The sequence below is a fragment of the Lepisma saccharinum genome, chromosome 2, assembly GCF_977018435.1.
Source record: "Lepisma saccharinum chromosome 2, izLepSacc3.1, whole genome shotgun sequence".
Classification (NCBI taxonomy): domain Eukaryota; kingdom Metazoa; phylum Arthropoda; class Insecta; order Zygentoma; family Lepismatidae; genus Lepisma; species Lepisma saccharinum.
Window position 1 is genome coordinate 118,875,302 of NC_139230.1, and position 15,588 is coordinate 118,890,889.

Here is a 15,588-nt window from a genome sequence, read left to right on the forward strand (position 1 = left end):
TCGAGTCGTAAGTTCATATGATTATAATGATGCTACGTCACACTGGGTTTATTTAGTAGATTTGTAATTCCTTGCCTTGCTTTTGATTCTACGTAATTTATTAGCGTTTAGTATACGACTAAGACTATTGGCTGTGATATTGCTGTTATGTCTACTTGTAGATATGTTACTTTGTGTATATTTTCTTTTTTTATAGATAATACGACAACCGCCACCGGCTGCTTGATTGTGTTACGATGCTCGTTTTTAGAGGCAAGACCTGACTATTTGGTTTCATTGGCACATGTTACGAATTGTTTTGTGTTTTTATGTTGGCCACCGTCAAAATTTTCCTCACATTATTTGCCTTCCAACCGTTTTAGGCGAAATTGGATTAAGCGAAACGGGAATCTGATTTCGTGATGGCCATCATGTTTGTAACATATCCTAACAAGTTTTCCTCTTTCCTACGTTTCATTCCTGTCTCCTTATCCTTGTTTGTTTATATGCAATGTTCTCACTCTAATGGACCACCCTGTATCTTACTTGGAAAAAAAGAAGCTTATATATTATGCATTAAGAAGCACATACTCATAAGTAGATGTGGAGGTTTCAATTTACGAGGTTGCATTAGAAATTTCATAAAATGCTATTTTGTAATATCAGAAAAAGCAGTAACCTTAGCTGAAATATGCAAACAACTAGCAGTAAGAGATTTATGGACGTTATTATGTTGTTGACTTCTCGTAAGTGGTTTGGAATGCAGACTTCATATTATTACTCCACATGCTCAGTTGCACATTCCTCGCTCGATTGTTCTGAGGATAAAACAATAGGCTCTTAGCCGATTCTAAAAACCATTAAAGAGTGGGTAATAAGTGTGCGTGACCTCGAGAAAGGAATGCTGCTGATGTAAGTGGTGCAATTGCTCAGCTGTTTTCGGGGGTACCTTTTGCTGTATGCTGTCGTGTGAAGTGGTCGGTGGCAAGTGACTGTCGAAGAAACGATGCATGATTTGATCCTCAATTCCACTACAACTGGAACTGAAGGAACAATGGGTCCTCAAAGTGAGAATTATAATTTTCTACAGATACTTTTCTTTCTTGACCTTTCCTGTTCGTCTGTTAATTTACTAATCTTGGATCTGTTTTTCTAGCATTGTAAATCGCCCCCGCACATCTTCATCTGTTCCGTGCTTATATCTCAGGAGTATTTAATGTCACATACAGAATGAAAGGACATTGATAACGAAAGGTTGTAATATTCATGAGATGACAATACAATTTCCATTGATTGGTTAATTTGGTTATTTTAAGTCTCTTTTCTGGCACCCTTGTCTAATCGTGACGAAATGGAGTCGATGCAAATTCCAGTGAGAAGGCCTCGATGATTAAGTTGATCGACACACGACCTCACCACCGATGAATCTGGATTAGAGTCCCAGTTTGAAAATGGATGTTCGTTTGTGAATGCTCCTTCATCCATTTCATCTAATTATCATTCATATTCATCTTTGCGGTTAGCATAAATCATGGGTGAACGAAGGGCGACAAGGAAGGCATCACTCCCGGGAAAGGAATATTAGCCTAAAATTACACATTTGATACATATAGTTTCATTTCAGTCGCAATAATTTGAATTCATTATTATAACGAACTAATAATTACGAGTACAGTCACGGACAATTCTGGGTTATAACAATTCCTTTAACTTTCAATGGAATCGTTACAACCCAGAAGTTTGGTTTGAGTTGGTGTTTTAAGTCCACTTTATGCACAGTAAGGCTAATCGGGACTGGACCTACGGTTTAAAGTGGGATCCGAACCACTGTGCCATGTGCCTCCACCGGGTATCGAACCCAGGACCCCTTGACTACAAGGCGACGACGCTACCACTGCGCCATCGGGGAGGCCCACAACCCAGAAGTGTCCATGACTGTACATACAAGTACGTTTGGTACATGTTGTTGAAAAAACACGACTATTATGTATTAATCCCGACCGTCGTGAATAACGAAGAGGCAGAAAAGCAAAGTAAAATAACCAAATCAATCAATCAAATTTAAATGTCGTCACTTCTCAAACAAAAAATCAAGAGGACATTTCGTTGACGGAAAATAAACTTCCTTCCAATAATTCCAACCGAAAAACATAGAACATGAAAAGTGAAAGCTGAAACAGGCTGAAATTTGATTCCCTTAATACCGTATTCGATTTCCTCCTTATCTAACTGAAGAACGAGCCTTCTTTTTCAACTTATTGCATTGATTGATTGATTTAGTTCATTTTACTTCGCGTTTTGTGCCTCTTGGCTAATTTGCAAAGATGGGGATGAGTGATGAAATGATGAAATTGATGAATGGACATTCACAAACAACCAAGCCCAAGCGGGATTCGAACCCGGGACCCTTGGCGTCGCAGCGCGATGTGCTAACCACTTTCTTTCTTTTTTTTTAAAAAAAAGAGGAAATACCACCTCACCATTAACACTTTTTCTCAATTTTACACTTTTCAATTGTTACAGTTTCTCAGTTTCTTATCATCTGGACAAACACAAATACCCATGCCTTACCCGGGACTCGAACCCGGAATCCTGACGTTGTAGCACGCTTTGCTAACGACTATTTTTTTTTTTTTTTGTAATTGGAAATACTCCCTACACGGAGGTATCCCCCACCATTCACACTTTTTCTCACTTTTACACTTTTCAATTGTTACAGTTGCTCAGTTTCTTTTTCATCTGGACAAATGCCTTACCCGGGACTCGAACCCGGAACCTCTGGCGTTGTAGCGCGCTCTGTTAATCAATCTCTCTTTTTTTTTTTAAAGGAATACCCCTACGCGGTGGTATCCCACGTCATTCATACTACTTTTTTACACCTTTCAATTTTTACAGTATTCTCAGTTTTTCACGTTTTTGGACAAACACAAATACCCATGCCTTACCAGGGACTCGAACCCGGAACCCCTGGCGTTGCAGCGCGCTCTGCTAACCGCTCCGCCATGGAGGTCGACGCCACTCGGAAACAGGGTCCGGCTATAGCTGCTTGTAACGGCAAGTCAATACAATATTGGGGTGTAAGGGGTGTTCTTCCACGTAGTGCACCCAATAGTCAACCTCACTTCCACGTAGTACACCCTGGACTGCAGACTAACGAGGCTCTGGCGACTGGCCCCATGGCCAGTATAATTTTGTTTGTGTTGTGCTGTGTTTTGTCCTTATTTGTGCTGAGTGCTCCTTTACAACCTCAGCTTTTAACGAAAGTCAGAAGATTTTAATATTTTATAATTTTAGTACTGCAACGTTAGAGTTGTTCTGTGAAACGATAAGGGGCTGGACTCCGTATAATGTGACGGGTGCAAAATAGCCTTAGTGCTGACGCACCCAAAATTTTAAATTCAAATTCAAAATTCAATACAATATTATACATTTTTAAATTACACCACAAAAAATCTAACGCGAGTTGGGTACAAACTGAACGTATGACACAGCAGTGACGGCGCCAGCCCGAAATAAGTTCGGGGGCTAAAATCTCGGGTTTCAAATTCTCGGGGACTAACTAATGAAAATATACTGGTTTAACATTTGCTGTATAATCGAGGGTTATTTATTTCCACCGAATTTTGAATGACAGTAGCAAAGATATTAATCTAAAACTTTAATTTTTGTCAACTGGATCTAACATTATTTCTTGTTATGTAATAAATATTCAATTTTTTATCTATTTGGCACTGATTTCCTTGCAGGGCAGTTGCATTAATACAAATTGTAGCGATCTTAACTACACGCTAGGTAATGAATACATGCTTTTATATCTCTATTCTTACACAATTTTTATCTATTAACGTAATAATAGCAATACAATATTAATTTATTAATTATTATTATTTGTTGTTTTAATTTAATATAATTATTTTCATTAACACGTTCATATTTATTATTATTATTATTTCTGAGGCACTAGGTTCGGACCCCGTCTGAAATAAATTTGTAAATACATTCCTGGGTCCACTATATCTATTAGATATTTGAAAATCTACGTATGAGTTATTTCGGAATGCTGACTGGACCTTCTTCAGCAGTCTCAGAAACGTAGAGGAAGCAGTAAGCCAATTTTATGATGTAGTAAATACGGTATTCGCTGCATCAATTAAAAAAAAGAAAGTTTATGCTGGTTTACGATAGAAATTGTTGAGATATTGAAGTTAAAAGAATATCACAGAAAACGTATGAAACATGCAGAGGAGATTAAATTATTGTATGAGGAAACCAGGAAAAAGTCAAAATCCTTGATATAGAAAGCAAATTTTAATTACACTAAGGATATCGAGGAGACTGTCAAACATGCTACACGCTCTTTTTGAAATTTGTTCAAAACAAAAAAGGATAAAAATAGACACAGTAATAGTGCTATGGTTTTCAATGGGAAAATTTTCGATACTAGTCAGGATATTGCAGATACCTTTGCACACTACTTTAAATGTGTTTATACGGATTCCCCTAGTTCATATAGAGTATCAGGAAATGATGAGTTACGAGTTCAACATTCATTATGCATTGAAAAATTTGCTGAATGCAAGTTTAATAATGCTATCAAGAAATTGAAACCTAAAAAAGCAGCAGGTCCAGTTGGCATACAGCCTTACGTATTAAAAGGATGTGCTGAGGTCTTCATAAAACCTTTACTGGTGATATTTAATTTAATATTGGAATTACATACCTTTCCAAATATGTGGAAATTAACACGCGTGTGCCTAATTTTGAAATCTGGAGATAGCAGTAACATGGAAAATTATAGACCAGTTGCAATCCTCAGTGCTCCAGTCAAAGTATTAGAACAAATTTTATATACTAGAATTTTTAATCACGTATAAAGTTACATAAATATTAACCAACATGGATTCTTTCCTCATAGATCCACTGTAACAAATAGTAGTAAATTCAATTCAAGATGTTCATAATGCAATTCATAATTGTTCAAGTGTTCACATTATTTACATGTGTTTCTCCAAAGCCCTTTATAAATTAAATCACGATGTATTACTATGTAAACTTGTAAACTTTGGTTTTACGAGTGACATGTTATCTCTTATTATTTCGTATCTTCACAATACCCCGGGTTCGATAGTCGGTGGAGGCACATACTGGTTCGGATCCAACTTTAAGCTGTAGGTCCAGTCCCGATTAGCCTTACTGTGCATAAAGTGGACTTAAAACACCAAATCAATCAATCAATCAATCTTCACAATAGGAAACAATATGTGACTTACAAACAATCAGATTCACATCAATACAGTGTAGATTCTGGAGTCCTCGAAGGTTCGAACCTTGGTCTACTTCTGCTCATTATATTTATAAATGATTTGCCACATATACTTCAGCATTTACAAACTTCTCATGTACGCAGACGATGTTAAACTGTATAAAGAAATTAATTTCCCTCAAGATATGTTAGATCTTTAGAATGATATAAATGTACTTTTTGATTGGAGTATGAATAACGATGTAAGGTTTAATATTTAAAAATGTAGCTTTATGGTATTTTTTATCAATAAACACCCACATGAGTATTCATACAGAATTAGTAATGAAAAGCTGGAAAAAGTGTTCTCTGTCAAAGATCTTTGTGTGGTTGTTGATTGTAATTAATCCTTTGAGGAACATATCTCGAATATTGTTAAGGATGCATATGGACAGCTAGGATTTCTCATAAGAAGCTCAAAGAGCCAAAATAATTTAAATGTCATTATGCTATTGTATAGCAGTATGATAAGAAGTAAACTCGAATATGCGTCGATTGTATGGTCTCCTGGGTATATAAGTATGTTACAAAAATAGAATATAGCAAATTCATATATATTTCTACGTTACTTATACTATAAGAAGAATCAGGTATCTGGTTACGAGATGAAATTATCTTATAATTATTTATTGAAAGAGTTTTGTTATGTAAGCCTCAGTAGTAGGAGAGAATTAGCACAACAAATATGTCTTTACAAAACAGTAAATGGAATTCTGGATAATAGTATCTTTGTTCATCAGTTTAAATTTAATGTTAGAAAATCTAATCTTCGGATGCAACAGCTTCTACTTTGTGATATCCAGAGAACAGAAAAATACAAAACCATCACCTTTATTCAGACTCTGTTCTACATATAATAATATTTCTGAAACGCATGAAAATCTGGATTTCAGTCTGCCACTTTTTTTGTATCTAAAAACATTAAAACCAATTTTTGAAACAGAATAGATATACATATATGATATCTGTGAATCCATTCTACTGTGCATTATTTTCCATTATTCTGAAATTATATTACCTTCTATTTTCCTTACTCTATTCTTGTATCTATGGTGACTATGTACGTATGTCATATATATGCTAAATATATTTTATTATTTTTTTACGTTTAATACTATGTGAAGGCTATATTCTGAAAAAAAACATATGTGTGTGTATGGGTGGATATATGTTCATTTCCTGCAGTACTTCACTTATGGGTTATTCCATGTCAAATCATCCAGAATTTTGTGAAAATGTCACCCACCATCCCCGATTTTGATGAAATTCGGTATGCTTATAGAGTTTTGATGCTGATTACAAAAATGACAACTTTTTTAAAATTGGTCAAGGGGTTCAGAAGTTACGCGCTTTTTAAGATCTCCGTGTAGGTCACAAGCGGCTCCACTTTGAATGACACGCATTAGGTTATAAACGATCGTATCTTCCCTCGGGTTTGCCATAGAAGCTTCAAGTTTGTTTTCTTTTGTTCAGAATAATATAAGCTTACATTTAAATAACGTTTCAGATGAATGCATCAATAAACATGTATTTTTATATATAGTTTTATGTATTTTTTTAGAAAAATAAATGACTAACTTCAAGAGCGAATTTCATGTAATGCCCCGCCTTCAATTTTCCCCCAATTTTATATGTTGATAGCTCAGAGTGTGTACTAATTCCTGATGAAAAAATTGCGATGGGTAGTTCAGAGACAGGGTGATAAAAAAATCATTTGCATAAAATGACATTAAAATTAAATCTTATTAAAAATGCTTATGTATTTAGCACAAAGACTGAAGTACAATATGTTTCAAGTTACAATATTCAAAATTTATGTTCACTATGTGTGAATGTAAGCATAAGCGTAACCTGGGGGGGGGGGCAAAGGGAAGCACTTGCCCCCTCTAAAATTTATAAGTTAAATATATTTTGCGATCCTCCTGGCACTTGAGGAACAAACGAATAAAGAGTAATAATTGTGATTTTCCAAATGTATTTATCAAATAATCCTAGACACTATTTTTATACGATGGAAAACTTTGTGATTATCTCAACACGAAGATAGTTTCCAAGTGATCCATTAAGATAGTATCTAAAAATTGCACTCTGTGCATTGCCAAAATTTTATGTACTATAAATTGTGCCGTTCACATTTTAGATGGATATTTTGAGCATTTCAAACACACTAAAGTATTTGACTTATCACTAAGTACATATATCCATCCATCCATTTGTGTTGTTAATGTCCTCTGGACACAGAATTCTTTGTGGCCAATAGTGGGAAGTTGATGGACCAAGTGGATGCAAGAATTTAATATCTGCTTCGCCATTTTCACGTGGACTTTTGGAGCAATCCTACAAACAAGTTTGAGTCACGCACAGACATGCTAGTACATAACTTTTTACAGTTGGAATTCGAAAGACACTTCTTCACAAAAGTCAAACCATACAGTTACAAAACATATTACATCGGCACTTACTATTTTTGCTCTGACTGTTAAACAGCTAGTGTTTCGAAGTAAATAGTTACAAAGTTACAAGTACAGTTACTTTTTATTTAGGAATTATAACTGTAACTAGCTACTTTTAAAAGTAAGTACCTGTAACGTTAACAGAGTTACTTTTTGCAGTAGGGAAATAGCTAAATTGGACAATTCTGTTCCAGACTATAAAAATAAAATATGTACCTTCTCCGGATGCTACGTGAAAGGATTTTCTTGGAATTGCTGGCGAGGAATATACTTTGTTGCATGATAAATTTAGAACATCCACGCTTTACTGTAATTCATTTCTAATTGTATGTGAAAAAGTCCATTGTTTTTGGTAGACTGCTGCGTTCGTTTGGAATGTTGTTGTCCAGCTAGGAAAAAGTCATTGTCGAGGGAGTGGATCTTTGGATATTGTTGAACTTGGAATGGAGGAGAAAGAAATAGGTGCAAGTGGAATCAATGACACCATATTTTCAAAATACCGTGGTCAGCATACAAATTATTTTTAATTATAATCGTTTAAGCAAAGCTGACTGTGTTTTCCATCATTTATTAGCAGTAATAATGTAAATATATGAATACATATTATGTACTAGAAACATAAGTAAAACATGGAAGTCTTCATGATCATTGATTGTGTGTAACTTTTACACAAATCAATGATCATTGACAGTACGTTACTGTTACAGTAACTGTAAAAGAAACTCAGTTACTTTCAAAGTACCAGTAACAATAACTGAGTAACTTTTTTAATGATTGACTCTAACTCAGTTACTTGTAAAATGTAACTTACGGAACCTGTAAGTTCAAAATAGTGCATACTTCCTGGTACTGTTGTAGTACTTTGCAATCGCTGACACATTGTACTGTGGGTTGTTGTCATTTCACCCTAGATGATTACTAAGAAATTTATGCCTTGAATACTATTTCTACATAATTGCCGTACTTGTTGCTTTATACTATAGAAGTCTTTACAAGTATTTTTACTGTTCCAACCATCCCGTCAGAAGGATATTTTCTGTGGTATGTGGCGAAAAAGATCCATTTGAAAAACCTTCAATTAGCACAAATGTGTAGCATTAATTCTTACTTCATATTACGTATCACCATGAAGAGTAGCCAAAAAAGAACTTCGATATTGAGATAAAATGCACAAAAAGAATGTTCTCGAAGATAAATTTGCTAAACTTGGGAATGTTAATAATAATTATATATATAATTATATAATATATAAAATTTAAAAAAATGAAGACTGTTGAAACTAACTTAGATACAGTGGAACCTCAATTTTACGTTATCCAGGAGACCAAGCTGAAAAAACTTAATATGCGGGAAAATGTAAAATCTTGAAAAATTTCTAACCAGACCATCAAGATTGAATGCAAAATGAAGGAAAATGTAAAATCGAGGAACTTAAATCGGGGTTAGGCTGTAATTTTAACTTGCAAATTTTAAATTAATCTATAAATTTGGGAGAGGGCAAGAGCTTTCCTTTGCCCCCGCCAGGTTACGCCTATGCTTAGTGAACATAAATTTTGAATATTGTAACTTGAAACATATTGTACTTCAGGCTTTGTGCTAAATACATAAGCATTTTTAATAAGATTTACTTTTAATGTCATTTTATGCAAATGATTTTTTTATCACCCTGTCTCTGAACCGCCCATCGCAATTTTTTCATCCGGAATTAGTACACACTCTGAGCTATCAACATATAAAATTGGGGGAAAATTGAAGGGGGGGCATTGCATGAAATTCGCTCTTGAAGTTAGACATTTATTTTTTAAAAAAATACATAAAACTATATATAAAAATACATGTTTATTGATGCATTCATCTGAAACGTTATTTAAATGAAAGCTTATACTATTCTGAACAAAAGAAAACAAACTTGAAGTTTTTATGGCAAACCCGAGGGAAGATACGATCGTTTATAACCTAATGCATGTCATTCAAAGTGGAGCCGCTTGTAGCGTACACGGAGATCTTAAAAAGCGCGTAACTTCTGAACCCCTTGACCAATTTAAAAAAAGTTGTCATTTTTGTAATCAGCATAAAAAGTTCTATAAGCATACCGAATTTCATTAAAATCGGGGATGGTGGGTGACATGGACTGGATGAATTGATGTGGAATGACCCTTATTATCTTGTGTGTACAAATTCGTTTGCGTGTGTGTGTGTTTATATGTACTCTACACTGTTATATGTTTAATATTTGAATATAATATATGCAAGCTTTCCTGTAATTGGAGATGATCTCTGTTTCAAGCAAACGAATAAATAAATAAATAAATAAATATATATGCATAGAGCCTAATCGAGACGAGTCCTACAGCATATTGTGGATTCCGAGACACTTAATAAAATGTGCCTCCACTGGGAATGAAACCCGGGAGCATCGGAGTTACACGGGAACAGTCTTACTGCTAGAAGTACCAAGGGAAGGGGGCCCAATTTAAATCTTTCCAATTCTCAGCATTAAGAATTAGATAGTTTGTGTACTGTCTGATTCCTTAAAGTCGTCGTTCTCCCTCTCGGATATTTGCAACGATAAGAATAGATGTAACGTTGCAAGCAACGAGAAAACATCGCTAACACTCATGCCATTCCCAGTTCTCGAATGAGAAACTAACAAACAGAAAATGAACTTTTTCTTTGGATATTGAACGTTCTTTTACTTATAAAAAATATCTTTTCACACACGTTAGACCTACTCCATAAAACAGTGATATGGTTTATAGAGGCTACAAATTGTACACATTTAGCTGTATATTCATACAGGGTGTATCATAAGTAATAGCGCAAAGTAAAACTGTGAAAAGTACACGATAGTGGAATCAAAAAAGTTTCAGTAAACATGGGGTTGCAAACGAACCGTTTGCGAGATAATTGCGAATGTATGGTTACGATCCGTCATCCCGTAGATTTCAATATCTTCCCTCCTCGAAACGTATGTTTAACAAACGAGAAGTGCGTTTCCACTCTCACTCCAATATATTTCGTTTTTCCATATTGCCACACTTTATTCCAAAGTACGCAAGTAACTTTATTCCCAAGAGTTCAAATTAATGTTACAAATGCAAATGAAAGAAATGGCTTCACAATTTAACAGATTTCACATTAGGTCCAACGTTATTGGCTGAAATCTATCTCGAGCACTTTCACTTCACTGCTCTGTGCACAATTCGTGATTGACATCCACCTGCGAGCGCGTCTGGGCCTGCTCCTATCATGTGCCGCTCTGTGTGCAATTCGTGGTCGGAGATTAGTGAACCCTTATCAACATTCATCTCTGGCCAGGTTTTGTGCGCAATTCGAGTTTGCCCCTTCGGATATCTCATGGTAGTATATCTTGATAGCTTAATTGTCTGTGTTGGTCTTGATTACTTTTGATGGAATGTGTTTAAATCTTTATCACTTTCACTGCCAGAGGGTATTCGGCGAAAGTTGAATATATACGGCAACATTTAGTTTCCCCATGTGTGTACGTATATTGTGATAGAAAGTGTGTTCTTACTTCGCAAATAATGTGAATATTTCACATTTGTGGTACCATGGTCTGTATGTGTACCCCATTTAAAATTATATTGATGCCCAGGTGTTTGGCACCATGGCTCCTGTGGAATAGAATTGTGTGAGTGGTCATTGTACGGTCTAACTTGACCGTGGAAAATATACATCTCAGCTTCATGGGTCTGAGTATAATTTGAATTTGACTTGATGTTTGTTATTTAGCGTCGCTCTTCTGCCACTTTTGGCCAATCGCGACGAAGAGGATGAGTGATATGATGAAACTGATGAAAGGATACCCATAAATAACACACATGCCCAGGTTGGAATCGAACCCGTGCCTGAGCATAACCTGGCAACATTGTATTCTTGGATATTATTTACATTGTAAACATTAATTAACATATACTTTTATATCACATATTCTAAGTACACAAAATTTTCAAAATTGTTCCTGGGAAAATTATATTTTCATATAAACATCTCCTAAAACCATTCAATAGGCTATAGCAGTCATGTGTAATGCCCAAAATCAAACATGTATTAAGAGGCCAATGGTGGTTTGATTTACTGCCAGGCCAGCTGCTTCAAGAGCACATAAAACTTCATCGATGTTGATGCCCATAAGCCAGGCACAGTGGATGAAGAAACAGACAAGCAAGGTGCCCATACGGTTGGCACCACGGCCTGACAGTTACCCAAACTTGTTGCCCAGCGTATGGACATCTTGGCAGTGAAAGGTTCCTTTTCTTCTTCTACTTGCAGATGGAGGTTCCTCAGACGTGCATGGGCTCGATTGGCCAGTGATTGTTGCGTTTATTATCATTACTTTGTTCGTCATAATCGCCTTACTTCTTGGTGCATGTGCTTCTGGACGTTGTATTGGCAGAAGGACGTGGAAGAAAATTATGCACATGATAAATGTAAGTTTTACTTTCATTTCATCTGTTTAATATTGCTGCTGTGAAATAAAACATTAACATAATAGGCAATGAAATTTGATTTTTCCAAACTACAACTCGATATTTATGTATCACCATTAACGTCAGTTGCATCAACCCAAGACATATTAAAGTTATTAATGCATTTATGCCTGCAAATACAATAGATTATATTAATATTCCCATTCATATTATTGATAATAATATAGGCGTTTTAAAATTATCTACATCATACATATTGTTGAATGTCCTGCATTTCATAGTTGTGCAAAAATAAATTTATTTAACCCACTGAGCCTTCCATGGAAACTTCTTGTTGCAGACGTTATAACATTTAAATTCCTTCTCTTCTGCAGCTCTCAGCCTCCTGTCATAGTGAACATGTTATATTGCTGCCGTTAGCTTTCTTAGTGTGCTGTAACTTCTAGGAAATGCCGAGAGGTTGTGGAGGTGATCAAGGCTATTCATGTGTTTTTTTAGATAATAATTACAAGAACTCAAGCCGCGGTAGCTCAGTCGTTGTCGACCTCCGTGTCGGAGTGATTAGCACAGCACGCTACGACACCAGGGGTTCCGGGTTCGAGTCCCGGGTAAGGCATGGGTATTTGTGTTTGTCCAAATGAGAAAACTGAGAGTACTGTAAAGAATTGATAAGTGTAAAAGTTGAGAAAGTGTGAATGACGGGGGATATCTCCGCGTAGGGATATTCCTTTAAAAACAAGTCGTTAAGGCGTCTGACTACCATGCGAGAGACCCGGGTTCCATCCACGGCGGGGGAGAACCGGGACTTTTCAACCTGTTCAAGCGGCTCCGGCGCCCACCCAGCGTCGTATAAAGTGGGTACCTGGAGGAAACTCTAGGGGGTAAAGGCGGCCAGGAGCGTAGTGCTGATCGCATCACCCCCAGCTCGGCAGAGATTAAGAAAGTGTGTGGCCCTAACCCCACACCCCCTATACACCTTCATGGCGTGGTGTAAAGCACAGGAAAGCACTTTACTTTACTTTACTCAATTTATTTCAATGGATGAATAATTGTAATGTTATCGAAGTTTTGTATCAGACATACATGTCATTCAAAAATAAACATCGACCATTTTATCTCAACTTTAGATTAATGACTAAATTCTGTACATATGTGTAATCTTTTCACTTGTGGATACTCATTATTAAAAAACAACATATTTAGGCATTTATTATAAAGAATGAAAGTTGTTTCTGTTACTACTGTTACTATAATCACAAATCATACCTTAGAGTAGAACGTAAACACACACATAAACACACACACACAGGGTATACAAACATTCTATAAGGTGTGTTTCGAATTGGCTACATTTATGTTTTACAATATTATTTGCTCCTTTGCTGATTTTCAGCCATGCAGTGAAGATGGTGGCTTCATTACTGTTATTGTTTGAGAAGAGGACTCAGTAGTTTGATGGAAGAATGATTGACATGAGGGAAAATCTGAGAGGCTGTTTTGCATCTGTAAGAATGCAGTGAATGTGTATTTTTGTTTGGAAGAAGATAAAATCTGTGCAGGATATTTTGCACATGAATCAATATTTCATATTTCACATTTATACTAACTGTTATGCAAATTTGGATATTTGTCAATCTTTGTGCATTTAGATGAACAAATAACAACATTTTCACTGTAAAGTCTAATCGTGTATAATGTCAACATGAATTTGTTTAAAGAAAGCCATTCAAATTTCAATTCAAAGTAATGTGTGTAGTTTGGTTTCCTGATTGGATCGTATAATTGCTCTTTTTAGTTTTAAAATTAGTAATTATTATTACTGAATTAATTGTTATCTGCCATTACGTATTTACATAATAGCCTATATCTGTAACAGTTTTGCCACTATTATTATGTGCTAGTTATTATGAAAATAAGAGATACACCGTATCTTGAATGCTAATAGGATGCCTTTTAAAGAAAAAGTTGAATAGCTATATAATATTGAAGAAATGATATTCAGAAGGATAGTTCTAATTACTGTCCAATGTTAAATTGATATGTATCATATGAGATGATACATATGCATATATAATATAATATGTCTCAAATGAAAACATACTGCTATGTATTTTTTTATTTTTGCCACTCATTATCATGTAAGTGAGTTTATAACATTTTTACTTCAAAACCTAAACTTATATGGCAATAGTATGTATTTATATAAAGGAAAGAGGAAGCTCTTAAAATTTTTAAAACATATGCAGAATTTTTTTTTGAGTTTGAACAATTTGATTGCTCTTTTTGTTATAATAGGCTCAATTATTTTTTATCAGACAGTCTATATCTATAGATATTACAATTGAAATTGGTTGAAAGTCATTTTTTATATTTGCCATCATAATCAAAGTAATATCATCATACTAATTTCACTTTAGAGTCTAATCTTGTTCAGTAATTGGTTGCATGTACTTCAAACGGCATTGACAGTATTTTAATTGTCAATATAAAATAATGCAGGGAGTTATTTTCAGATTGAATGATGTAATTACACTTTTTATTGTAATTATGAGATATTACATATATCGTACTACAGAGTGAGCAGAAAGTCTATTACTGATTTCAAATATTTTTTACACAAAAAGTGCATTAGGTAGAGACATGCGTTGTTTTAGTAATGGCACCAAAATGTTTTGATTTCTTAGGCACACAAATGTTGCCTTCTCGAAGTGCGTCCCATTCACAAGTCTTTTTGTTTTATTCACGGACTTCAACATGTGTGCCATTTGTTGAACAGAGAATGTCTAAACAATTCTCTCAATGCGTTAGACTTTATACTCACCCTTTACATATATGTAGTGCAAATTTCCTTTTGTATTATCTTAAAAGTAAAATGTGTCTAAATTCTGACTAGGTATTAGTTCATGATAATCTTTCTCTTCATTTCGTCATTTCTTATTTATTGTTCCAGTTGTATTCGAATATTTCGTTGCTATCAATGTTCTTAAAACAGATATAATAAATAATAGTTCACTTTTCTTACTCAAGCTTATAAACTAACAACTATGTGTTAAAAACTAATATATACATATTGATCGGATAGTCAAATTCATGTAAAATTTTCAAAAATACCAATTTATTACTGTACAACGAGTTTTTACTTACAATAAGTACGGTAAAGTTTTATATATTTATAACTATGCGCTTTCTAGTGGGTCATTTCATACCACTTCGATCGATTTTGAATTATTTGTCGCTTAACTATTTTTAAACAAATTAATAATTCAAACACTTATTTAGGGTCATTCGAGGAGGGTTGCCAAACATAAGAAACAATTAGCAATAAAACCTATATTCTTTAGTATACTTGTATTGTAAAATTTTAATGAACCCTAATTTAGTCTTCTTTCAATGAATCATGTTT

At 34.8% G+C, this 15,588-nt stretch overlaps 1 long non-coding RNA gene across 1 annotated transcript; it reads left to right on the forward strand.

Moving 5' to 3' along the window:
- Positions 1-948: 948 nt before the first annotated feature.
- On the forward strand, positions 949-14,185 carry LOC145984480 (uncharacterized). Its single transcript, XR_014441325.1, has 3 exons — positions 949-1,046; positions 12,028-12,185; positions 13,579-14,185. It is a non-coding gene; the product is annotated as an uncharacterized LOC145984480 (long non-coding RNA).
- Positions 14,186-15,588: the final 1,403 nt, after the last annotated feature.